Source organism: Macrotis lagotis, chromosome 1 (assembly GCF_037893015.1).
Source record: "Macrotis lagotis isolate mMagLag1 chromosome 1, bilby.v1.9.chrom.fasta, whole genome shotgun sequence".
Taxonomy (NCBI): Eukaryota; Metazoa; Chordata; class Mammalia; order Peramelemorphia; family Peramelidae; genus Macrotis; species Macrotis lagotis.
The window spans coordinates 271,658,658-271,671,200 of record NC_133658.1 but is presented as its reverse complement, the minus strand read 5'-3'; the positions used below and the strand labels follow the sequence as shown (position 1 = coordinate 271,671,200).

At 43.9% G+C, this 12,543-nt stretch overlaps 1 pseudogene; it reads left to right on the top strand.

Annotated features, from left to right (window-relative positions):
- The first annotated feature begins 1,567 nt into the window (after positions 1-1,567).
- On the top strand, positions 1,568-5,532 carry LOC141491002 (uncharacterized; annotated as a pseudogene).
- The last annotated feature ends 7,011 nt before the right edge of the window (positions 5,533-12,543 follow it).

The following is a 12,543-nucleotide window of genomic DNA, read 5'->3' as shown; positions in this document are numbered from 1 at the left end:
TGACATGTAGAGAGACAGTCTCTATCATATTTCCATCTGCAGCTTGCTACACTTGAGATTTTGGGAAATTTCCTCTTAGATTCTCTTTTTAAATTGAGTTATTTTGTTTCTAAAAGGAGAGCTCATTCAATCTATATTATCTAGTTTTTAATATCATATGTATATTTTGTCTTATTTTTGTTTTGCTATAAAATTTAATAATTGGATTTATTTGCTGTTTGCTACATATGTTCTGTGGAACTGGCATCTGATAGAAGGGGGGGGGTTAAGACTTAGATATAAAGCTTGAGTCAGTATCTATTAAGGAATAGAAATTAGGAGTTTAGCTTAAACCTAAAAATTACTTCCCCAAGTAATTTAGTTCTCCTAGATTAACAATATTTAAGGGAGCAGATAGACACAATTCTACCTTGATATGCCCTTCCTATTAAGAGATCAGAGTGGTTAGCCTCTGGCCCCAACTTTCTGCTTCCCTTAATGCTTACCATTGTAAAAATTGGTCTCTTTTGAAGAAAGGTAGGGGAAGGAAATACCAGAGAAAAGATAACCGGCTCTCCTAGGCCCATCTTGCTCCCCCACCCTAAGTCTCCCTAAGTTTCGATTTTCTATAACTGTCAGTTCTCGATAAACGAAACCTAAGGACCAAGTGGTTGGGAAACATCCCGTTAGACAAACAACTCTAGACCACGGGGAACTCAGCTGCTGCGAACGTGTCCCCACTCAGCAACTTGTTAAACCACAAAGAAAAATCCCCCTTGTGGTTTTCAGACATAAAAAGACTGTGCTGAGAGCAGCTCCGGGCCAGTTCTTGACTGAGCCCCAGCGCGCTGATTAAATAAATCCTCCTGCTTTTGCATCAAGTCTGGCCTTCTGTGGTGATTGGGGGTCTCTGTCGGTCCTGAGGGGCTTTTCGGCCCTAACATCTGGGGGCTTGTCCAGGATCCACAGGGACCCCCCTCCACTCCAGAAGACAGCCTTGGAGGTAAGATACTCACCTAGGCATCTTAGTCTACGTATTGTCCGTGTGTCAGTCCCTGTTCTGTCTGTATCTTGCTTGAGCCTAACTTCTGGTTTCTGTTTTGGGACAACTCCTGCTGTCCGTGAGGACAGCAGGTCCGTGGTTGACAGACGTGTCCAGGAACCACAGTTGTCACCCTGGGGGACGCCCCGGGGAAGGGGGGAGAGCCGGGGACGCTCGGCATACTCCTTGCTGGAAGTAAGACGCCCAGGTCACGCGGCATTTCTCTTCGATTGGTCTCTGCAGGCCAAGTTTCTTACTCTTTTGTACGTTTTGTGTGTAGGTATCGCTGTCTTGTGTTTTGAGGTTATGTGTCAAGCAAACAGTAGCCCTCTTAGCCTGACCATGGGACATTGGGCATAAGTAAGAGCCAGAGGACATAACCTATCAGTGGTGGTCAAAAAGGGGCCATGGAAAACCCTTTGCAGCTCCGAGTGGCCCACCTTTGGGGTGGGGTGGCCAGCTAATGGGACCTTCAATCGGTCTGTCATCTTGGCGGTAAAAGGGATTGTATTTCGATCAGGGAAGGAGGGCCACCCAGATCAATAACCTTACATCTTAGTGTGGCAGGACCTGGTGGAAGACCCTCCCCCCTGGGTCAAACCCTGGGTCCCTCCCCTAGTTAAAACCCTGGCTCTTAAGGCTGCCCAACGCCCCCAGCCTCCAAAAATCTACCCTGACCTACAGGATGACTTGCTCCTCCTTGAGTTTCTGTTACCCCCTCCCCCTTACCCTACAGCTGGTCACCACCCTCATGCGCCGCTCCCTCCCCCACACCCTGATGCTTTCCTTCAGCCCCTGAGGCTCCAGGACCAGCCCTTGGCACTTGCAGATGCAGAGTGGCTACTCCTGATTCCACAGTGGCCCTCCCTCTCTGAGCGCTGGGTCCCCCTCCACCCGCTACGGCCGACGGAGAAACCCCCCCCAGCCCTACCTCCTGCGCTCCTCTGTATCCAACCCTTCTCCTCTTCTGATCTCTATAATTGGAAAACTAACTACCCCCGCTCTCTAACAGCAGCTCACTGGGCTGGTAGAATCCTTGATGTTTTCTCATCAGCCCACTTGGGACGATTGTTGCAGACTCTCTTCACCACAGAGGAAAGGGTACCCATGGTCCAGACGGGCAGCTCACGCAACTCCCCCACCTGATTGAAACCACTTTCCCCTTACTCGACCCGCCTGGGATTTCAACATGGCTGGAGGTAGGGAGCGACTGACAGTCTACCGCCAGACTCTTTTGGGGGGCCTGAGGGGAGCGGCCAGATGGCCCACTAATTTGGCAAAGGTAAGGGAGGTCCTCCAAGGACCCACAAAACCACCACCCTCTGTCTTCCTTGAGAAGACTAATGGACACCTTTCGGTGAATTACACCCTTTGACCCGATGGCAGATAGCCAACGGGCCTCAGTGGCAATGGCCTTTATTGGTCGGTCTTCATATGATATCAAAAGAAAGCTACAGAGGGTGGAGGGCTTATAGGACTACTCATTACAAGACTTAGTCAAGGAGGCAGAAAAGGTGTACTATAAAAGAGAGACTGAGGAGGGAAGAGAAAGAAGAAGAGGAGGGAGAAGAATTTGACCTGCATCTTGGCAGCAGTGGGGGGAGAGCAGGGTCAGTTGAAGGAGAAAGCATACAGGGTAGGGGGAGAGAAATCGGCGAGGGGTTGCCAAATGTGCGCCTACTGTAAAGAAACTGGGCACTGGAAGAGAGAGAATGCCCTAAAAGGAAGGTAAGAGAAGGAGGGACTAAGCTCTTGGCATTAGGAACCGACTCAGAATAGGAAAGTCAGGGATATGCAGAGAGGAAACCTGTAAAGTTCCTAGTAGATATTGACGCCCAATACTCCGTCCTACTGGACCCCAAGGGGCCTATGTCTAGCAAAAATCCTGGGTGATAGGCGCTACTGGCCACCAGCAATACCCTTGGACCACCAAACGAACTGTGGACCTGGGAACAGGGGAGGTGGCTCACTCCTTCCTTGTCATTCCTGAATGTCCTGCCCCTCTATTAGGGAGAAATTTGCTAACTAAACTGAAGGAGCAGATTGCTTTCTGCCCGAAGGGGCCCTCTGTTACCTTGAAAGGACAAGAAGTTGCCACACTTACCCTAAGATTGGAGGACGGACACTGACTCTATCCGAGCTCGCCCCCATCATCATCAGGAGTCAGCTTAGCCTCCCGATGGGTGACTAAATTCCCCAATGCCCGGGCAGAAACAGCGGGACTGGGGTTAGCAAAAACAAGACCCTCCATTGCCAATCATGCACTGCCCGGGACACCAGAAAGGGAACGGAGAGGTAGCTAGTGGTAACCAAAGAGCGGACCAGGAGGCTAGGCTAGCCGCCCATACTAGGCCCACCGCTCTGCTCCTCTAAGAAGAAAACACTGAGGATTCTGTGAAACCAACCCACGACACACTAGGAACACGAGAGCTGGCAGAAGAACAGGCAACTCAACTACTTCAGCATCTTCACAGTCTGACTCGTTTGGGGTATAGGAAACTTGAAGCCCTAGCTCGGGCCACCCCATACAAGGTACCGGGGCTTAGGGAACTAGCACAAAAAGTGACTGAGAACTGCAAACCTTGCCAACTGCTGAATGCCCCTACACAGAAATCTCCAACAGGAAGGAGGGTAAGGGGAGACTGACCAGGGAACTGTTGGGAAGTGGACTTTACAGAAATGAAACCAGCTAAATATGGGTGCCAGTATCTTCTAATTTTTGTGGAATACTTTCTCAGGGTGGGATGAGGCTCTACACACAAAATACAGATGGCTGCTGTAGTGGCCAAGAGAACTTTTACATGAAATCTTTCCCCGGTTCGGGTTACCCAAAATGATAGGGTCAGATAACGGGCCGGCCTTCATAAGCCAAGTGAGCCAGGGATTAGCAAAGGCCTTGGGGACAGAGTGGAAACTACATTGTGCTTATAGGTCACAGAGCTCTGGGCAAGTGGAAAGGATGAATAGGACCCTGAAAGAAACTAACACAAAATTGCCTATAGAGACTGGCTTGAAAGACTGGACAGTGCTCCTACTATACGCCCTGTTCAGGGCCCGGAACGCCCCTGGGCCCTTACATCTCACACCCTTTGAAATCCTGTTCGGGTTTCCCCCCTCCCCCTCCTTTAGTGGCGATGGTTACTCCTTCCCTCTGTCCGGTTTCTTCTTCTCTTCTTGACAGGCTTAAAGCTCTTGGGATCGTCCAGTGGGGCATCTGGAGAAAAATAGCAGCTGCCTAGGCCCCCGGGGACATTCGGGTGCCACATCACTTCCAGGTCGGCGACTTTGTCACGTGGCCAACCTCGAACCCCGGTGAAAGAGTCCATACCTGGTGCTTCTCACCACCCCTACCGCTGTCAAGGTCGATGCAGTCGCTGCCTGAGTACATGCTTCTCATGTTAAGCCTGCTCAGCCACCTGATTCAGCATGGACGGCCAAGAGAACTGAGTACCCCCTCCGGCTATGCCTCTGTCGGGCAGGCAATGATAGTGACAATCCTTCTGGGACTTCCCCCGGCTAGCCCTTCTCCAAACCCCCACATGCCCCAAAAGCTGACCTGGCAGGTGTGGTCCCAAACGGGGGAGCACGTCTGGAGTGCCACTGAAGTACACCCCCCTTGGACTTAGTAGCCCACTCTGACCCCTAAGCTCTGTGCCCTCATAGAGGGCTTGGAAGGGGCGGGGGACATCCCTGACCTCACTCATGAAGGGCTCCCGAAGGACGGGGAGACAGTACCAGCCCCAGCCTATATCTCCAAAACAACCACGGGGTGCAGCAACCCATGGGCCCGCAGCGCCCTGGAAAAGCTAACTTCTATGTCTGCCCTTCTGAGGGGAGGGATAAAAAGAGGAATGCTGTTTCTATGCCGATCACTCAGGGGTAGTGAGAGACTCCATGTCAAACCTCCGGAGGCGGCTGGAGGATCGCAGAAAGGAGAGGGAATCCCACCAAGGATGGTATGAGGGCTGGTTCGGCCGTTCCCCATGGTTCACAACCCTGCTCTCTACCCTCATTGGCCCCCTCATGATTCTCCTGCTACTGCTCACCATAGGCCCCTGCGTCATCAACCGCCTAGTGGAGTTTGTCAGAGACCGCATTAACGCTGTCCATGTTATGATCCTCAGTAAGCGGTATCAGACCCTCCCCTGAGACAACGAGTTTCCCCTAGAGTTTGAAGAATCAAACTTCCAATAGAAAAAGGGGGGAATGAAGCAGCCGTAAACCGGCTCTCCTAGGCCCATCTTGCTCCCCCACCCTAAGTCTCCCTAAGTTTCGATTTTCTATAACAGTGTCAGTTCTCGATAAACGAAACCTAAGGACCAAGTGGTTGGGAAACATCCTGTTAGACAAACAACTCTAGACCACGGGGAACTCAGCTGCTGCCAACGTGTCCCCACTCAGCAACTTGTTAAACCACAAAGAAAAATCCCCCTTGTGGTTTTCAGACATAAAAAGACTGTGCTGAGAGCAGCTCGGGGCCAGTTCTTGACTGAGCCCCAGCGCTGGTTAAATAAATCCTCCTGCTTTTGCATCAAGTCTGGCCTTCTGTGGTGATTGGGGGTCTCTGTCAGTCCTGAGGGGCTTTTCGGCCCTAACAATTTGAGAGAGAGGACACTTGTTCTCTTTAACCATGGAAGGCAGATCTAAGAAAAGTGGATCCCATCAATACAAAAATACTGTGATATCATTAGTATGGGTGGATACTCCATCCACTGATTTAGATCAAAGATCCTCTATTAGTTATGATCTTGGAAAGTTGCTTGAGGCAGAAAGGAGATGCAATAATGTGTCCACAATCATGTGTCAAGTTTTGAAGGTGGGATGTGATGCAATATCCAAATAATGGTAGGAATTTTGGAAGGTGGGTGAAGTATATTTGGGCAAATATTTAGGGCTTTTCGGTTCCTCTCAGATCTAACTTTGTTGGAATCTCCTTAGTAGGAAGCTAGGAGCTCAAGTATTTCCAATGGACCTGGAGTAAGGAAGTTGTTTAGTTGTTTCAGTTGTGTCTGCCTCTTCATGACCCCAAATGAAATTTTCTTGTCAAGGATGCTGGAATCGTTTGCCTTTCCCTTCTCCACCTCATTTTACAGATGAGAAAACTTACACAGATAGAATTAAATGACTTGGCTGGGGTCACCCAGGTCTTTCTGACTCTGCCTAATGCTCTAATCCCTATACGACATAGTTGTGCAGTAAGGAAGAAGTGAGTTCAAATCCAGCCTCAGAAATTAATTAGTTATATGACCCTGGGTAAGTCATTTAAATGTCCATCTGCCTCAGTTCCCTCATTTCTTCAATTTCTGCATGAGGATAATAATAATAGCACATACCTCCCAAAATTGTCAAAAAATTAAAATTAGGTATTTAAAAACACTTTGCGACTTCTGGCCAAGATGGCAGAGAGAAGACAGGCACAGTTCTAAAGTCTCCTGATCTCTTCCTCATCTATCACATGAAACAAACCTCTTAAAAGAAATCTGAACCAGGAAACCCAGAAAGAAAAGCCAGGAGAGGAAAATCTAGCTCAGGATTTGTCTCCCGCAGCAGCCTTGGCTGAGTACCGGCAGGTGAGTCTGAGCTCCGAGGCATGATCAGCCCGGGATCAGCCAGATCAACAGCTGAATTGGAACCGGCATCAGCCAGATCAACAGCTGAATTGGAACCGGGAGTCTGAGGGCCCGAGAGCCGGACCTGCTGGATCAGCGGTGGGGCTGGACAAAGGGGGCTTGGGTCCGTGAGGAAGCAGAGGCGCTGGTGTTGGTGCTGTCCCCCTGGAGCTTGGGGAAGGTGCTGCAGGGAGATGTCTGGTACAGGAAAGCTGTGGAGGCCATCCCTGGGCTCCTCAGGTCTGAGAAACTCTGAGCCCATACCTCCATTGCACTGAGGCCTCTTCTCAAACAAATGCAAATTACTTCTGCCTCAGGCCCAGGTGTGTGAGCAAAAGAACCAGCCCAGCTGAGGAATGACCTCAGGCTAGGGTAAAGCCCACCATTGATTGAAGGCAAAAGAATTCAATAGCTCCAATTCCCTCCGTCAAGCAAAGGGAGAAGGCCTCCCAACCAAGGTCACAGACACTCCAGAGAAAGAAACCAGCACCTCCTACTGGCCAGCCAGAGAAACTGCACTCAGTAAAGCCTTTAGGGATCCCAAGCCCAGGTGAACCAGCCCCACCCAACTCAAGGTCTTAGCATAATGAAGAAGGGTCAGTGGAAAGGTGGATCCATAGAAAAATTCCTGGAAGGGAAAGACCCCAACCCAGAGAAACCTGGAACATCTGAGCAGAATACAATCTGGTCTCCGGCACAGAAAGACCTCCTTGAAGAAATAAGGAAGGAGTTTAAAAATCAACTGGAACATTTGGGGGAGACAATTAATACCTTGCAACAAGAAAACAAAACCTTAGAAAGTAGAATTGGACAATTACAAAATGAGAATAATTCTCTCAGATCCTCAAATGAGCAAATGCAAAAAGAAATTAATTCTCTCAAAACCTCAATTGGTCAAATGGAAAGCTATTTCAAAAGTAGAATTGACCAATTGGAAAAGGTTAATGAAGAAAACTTCTCCCCCCAAAAATAATGGCGTCTACAGAAACTAATGACTCCATGAGACAGCAAGAGTCAGTTAAACAAAATCAAAAAATAGAAAAAATAGAAGCAAATGTGAAATACCTCATCAACAAAACGACTGACCTCCAGAATAGATCAAGGAGGGGCAACCTGAAAATTATAGGACTTCCTGAAAACATTGAAGAGAAAAAAAGCCTGGACTTAATATTACAGGATCTAGTGATGGAAAACTGCCCTGACATCATGGAATCGGAGGGCAAAGTAGTTATTGAAAGAGTCCATCGATCCCCACCAGAAAATGATCCTAAAATGAAAACACCAAGGAATGTTGTGGCCAAACTCCAGAACTATCAGATAAAAGAGAAAATCCTTCAAGCAGCCAGAAAGAAACAATTTAAATATCAAGGAGCCACAGTAAGGATCACTCAGGACCTAGCTGCATCAACTTTAAGGCATCGAGGGGGCTGGAACGAGATATTTTGAAGAGCATGGGAGCTTGGAATGCAGCCAAGAATCTACTTTCCTGCAAAGCTGAGCCTTCTCTTCCAGGGAAAAAGATGGACATTTAACGAAATGGAAGAATTCCAAAAATTTCTGATGAAAAGACCAGAGCTAAACAGAAAATTTGGACATCAAACAGGAGGTTCAAGAGACACATGAAAAGGTTAAAAAAGGGGGGGGTGGTAAAAGGAAAAAAATGCAATCCAGTAATTTGAAACTGGCTATATCCCAGCATGGGGGGGGGGGGGAAGAGACTCTCATAAATCCTGAGAAATGTAACTCTAACAGAGAGAATATACCCAGCCAGAAATGATGGACATCCATGACCTATCCATGAGACTGATATCTAATGGGATGTAACTGGCTTTAACTCCACTGGGGAGAAAGACTCTAATAACTCTCAGGAGTTTTGACTCTATTCAACAGAATATACTGAACTAGAAGGGACAGACATTCAGAATTTTCTATGACTTAGATAGAATGATCTAAAAAAAATACTACCTCCCTGAAAAGGGGGACAGGAAAGAGACGGGAGGAGGGAGGGGATTGAATGGGACAAATCTCATTACACTAAGAGGTACAAAAAACCTATGGTAATAGAGGGGAAGAAGGGAGTAGAGGATAAACACCTGAATCTTCTTCTCATCAGACTTGGCTTAAAGTCAACCTACACATACTCAGTTAACTTATAAAACATCCAACCTTTCAAGTGTTAAAAGGGGAAAAGGGATGGGGGGATGGAGAAAGGGAAGGGGAGTGGAGGAAATAAGGGGAAATAACAAAAGGAAGGGAAGGGAACAGGGAAAGGGGAAAGAAAGGGGAGGGTGTGATATCGGAGGGCAAACACACTGAAGGGGGTGGTATTCAAAAACAAAATACTGGGGAATATGGATAAAAGGGGGGAAAGGGGGAAAAATACAAACAGAGGGAAGATAGCACAGAGGGCAATAAAGAATTAGTAATCATAACCTTGAATGTGAATGGGATGAACTCTCCCTTAAAATGTAAGCAAATAGCAGAGTGGATTAAAAACCAGAACCCTACAATATGCTGCTTACAAGAAACTCATTTGAAGCAGAGAGATACATATAGAGTAAAGGTAAAAGGTTGGAGCAAAATATATTTTGCTTCAGCTGAAGTTAACAAAAAGCAGGGGTAGCAATCCTTATCTCAGACAAAGCAGCAGCAAAAATAGATAGCATTAAAAGAGATAAGGAAGGAAACTTTATCCTCCTAAAAGGTACCATAGACAATAAAGTCATTTCAATATTGAATATATATGCACCCAGTGGGACAGCACCCAAATTCTTAGAGGAGAAGCTGAAAAAATTACAGGAAGACATAGACAGCAAAACTCTACTAGTAGGAGACCTCAACCTCCCGCTATCAGATCTAGATAAATCAAATCATAAAACAAACAAGAAAGAAATTAGGGAGGTAAATAGATTGTTAGAAAAATTAGATATGGTACACTTATAGAGGAAACTGAATGGGAATAGAAAGGAATATACCTTTTTCTCTGCAGTACATGGAACTTATACAAAAATTGACCATGTACTAGGACATAAAAACCTAATGATCAACTGCAAAAAGGCAGAAATAGTGAATACATCTTTCTCAGATCACAATGCAATAAAAGTCATATGCAATACTGGGCCAAGGAGATATAGACCCAGAGCAAACTGGAAACTGAATAACCTCATCTTAAAAAATGAGTGGACCAAAAAACAAATTATAGGATGAATTAACCATTTTATCCTAGATAATGATAATAATGAAACAACATACCAAAACCTACGGGATTCATTCAAAGCAACTCTCAGGGATATATTATAGCTCTAAATGCTTATATGAATAAATTGGAGAAAGAGGAAATCAATGAACTAAACACGCAACTAAAAAAATTAGAGAAAGAACAAATCAAAAATCCCCAATCAAATACCAAATTAGAAATTTTAAAAATTAAAGGAGAAATTAATAAAATTGAAAGCAAAAAAACTATTGAATTAATAAATAAAACTAAAAGTTGGTATTATGAAAAAAACAATAAAATTGATAAACCTCTGGTCAATTTGATTAAAAAAAAGAAAGAAGAAAACCAAATTGCTAGTATTATAAATGAAAAAGGTGAACTCACCACCAATGAGCAGGAAATTAAAGTAATAATTCAAAATTATTTTGCCCAACTTTATGCCAATAAATTTCATAATCTAAGTGAAATGGATGAATATTTACAAAAATATAAGTCGCCCAGGTTAAATGAAGAAGAGATTAAATACCCAAACAACCCTATCTCAGAAAAAGAAATTCAACAAGCCATTATTGAACTCCCTAAAAAAAAATCTCCAGGGCCTGATGGATTCACAAGTGAATTCTACCAAACATTTAAGGAACAATTGGTTCCAATCCTATATAAACTCTTTGGAAAAATAGGGAAAGATGGAACTCTGCCTAACTCTGTCTATGAAACCAATATGGTGCTGTTACCTAAACCAGGAAGAGTTAAAACAGAGAAAGAAAATAATTATAGACCTATTTCCCTGATGAATATAGATGCAAAAATCCTAAATAAAATTTTAGCAAAACAACTACAACAAGTCATCACTAGGATAATACATTATGATCAAATAGGATTTATTCCAGAAATGCAGGGTTGGTTCAATATAAGGAAAACTGTTAGTATACTCAATTATATCAATAACAAACCTATCAGAAACCATATGATCATATCAATAGATGCTGAAAAACCTTTTGACAAAATACAGCATCCATTCCTATTAAAAACACTAGAGAGTGTAGAAATAAATGGACTGTTCCTTAAAATAATTTGCAGTATCTATCTGAAACCATCAACAAGCATTATACTCAATGGGGAGAGGCTAGAGGCATTCCCAATAAGATCAGGGGTGAAACAAGTGTTCCCATTATCACCACTACTATTCAATATTGTATTAGAAATGTTAGCACCAGCAATTAGAGAAGAAAAAGAAATTAAAGGAATTAGAATTGGGAAGGAAGAGACAAAACTCTCACTATTTGCAGATGACACAATGGTCTACCTAGAGAATCCCAAGAAATCATCTAAAAAAACTACTGGAAACAATTAGCAATTTTAGCAAAGTTGCAGGTTATAAAATAAACCCCCATAAATCCTCAACTTTCCTATATATGTCTAGCAAGAAACAGCAGGAAGAGCTAGAAAGAGAAATCCCATTCAAAGTAACCTCAGACAGTGTAAAATACTTGGGAGTCTATTTGCCAAGACAGACTCAGAATCTTTTTGAAAACAATTATAAACCACTTCTCACACAAATTAAATCAGATTTAAATAACTGGGCAAATATCAACAGCTCATGGCTAGGGAGAGCTAATATAATAAAAATGACAATTCTACCAAAACTAAACTATCTGTTTAGTGCCCTACCAATCAAAATTCCAAATAATTACTTTAATGAGTTAGAAAAAATTGTAAGTAAATTCATATGGAGAAATAAAAAGTCAAGAATTGCCAGGAGCTTAATGAAAAAAATGCAAATGAAGGTGGCTTAGCCCTACCTGATCTAAAATTATATTATAAAGCATCAGTCATCAAAACTGGTATTGGCTAAGAAATAGAGTGGTGGACCAGTGGAATAGACTAGGTGTAAAGGCAGGAGAGGATTATAGTAATCTGCTGTTTGATAAACCCAAAGAGTCTGGCCACTGGGATAAAAACTCCCTCTTTGATAAAAACTGCTGGGATAATTGGAAGTTAGTATGGAACAAACTTAGATTAGACCAACACCTCACACCCTTTACTAAGATAAGATCCAAATGGTTACAGGACATAGACATAAAAAACAATACTATAAGCAAATTAGAAGATCAAGGACTAGTTTACCTGTCAGATCTATGGAAAGGGGAACAGTTTATGACTAAGGAAGAGTTGGAGAACATCACTAAAAACCAATTAGATGATTTATATTATATTAAATTAAAAAGCTTTTGCACAGATAAAACCAATGTGATCAAGATCAAAAGAAAAGTAGTAAATTGGGAAACAATCTTTACAACTAATGATTCTGACAAAGGACTCATTTCTAAAATATACAGAGGACTGAGTCATATTTTTAAAACAAAAAGCCATTCCCCAATTGACAAATGGTCAAAGGATATGCAAAGGCAATTTACAGATGAGGAGATCAAAGCAATCCATAGACATATGAAAAAATGCTCTAAATCATTAATTATTAGAGAAATGCAAATTAAAGCTTCGCTGAGGTACCACCTCACACCTCTCAGATTGGCCAGTATGACCAGGAAGAATAATGATCATTATTGGAAGGGATTTGGGAAATCTGGGACACTATTACACTGTTGGTGGAGCTGTGAACTCATCCAACCCTTCTGGAGAGCTATTTGGAACTATGCCCAAAGGGCAACAAAAAAGGGCATACCCTTTGACCCAGC